A 422-nucleotide genomic window follows, 5' to 3' on the forward strand; every position below is an offset into this window, starting at 1 on the left:
ATCTAAAATTGTTATGTATCTTTTTTTGTCTATATCTTAAGGTGAATTTAAAATTTATATCTTTTTAGTTAATTATTATTTGCATTTATAATAATAATAAAAGAAAGAAAGAATGCACACCTGTATTGTCATGGGATTTAGGCATCCAAATATTGGAGTAAGCTTCACTTCAAAAAGGATATATAATATTATATATATTAGTAGAGTTCCATTTGATATAGAATTTATTTAAATCTTATTGAAATTAAGATATCTAGTCAATGTGTTTGTTTCTATCCCATAAAATGTGGAATTAAAAAAAGGTCATATGAATAGAATGAAAAAGAAAAAATTGATATCAACATAACGTAAAATATAGGGAAAAACAAGAACGTGAATGGGTTACTAAGAAATATAAGATAGATTTTTTTTTTTTTTAAAAA

This window comes from Quercus suber, unplaced genomic scaffold, assembly GCF_002906115.3.
Source record: "Quercus suber isolate HL8 unplaced genomic scaffold, Cork oak 2.0 scaffold_606, whole genome shotgun sequence".
Classification (NCBI taxonomy): Eukaryota; Viridiplantae; Streptophyta; class Magnoliopsida; order Fagales; family Fagaceae; genus Quercus; species Quercus suber.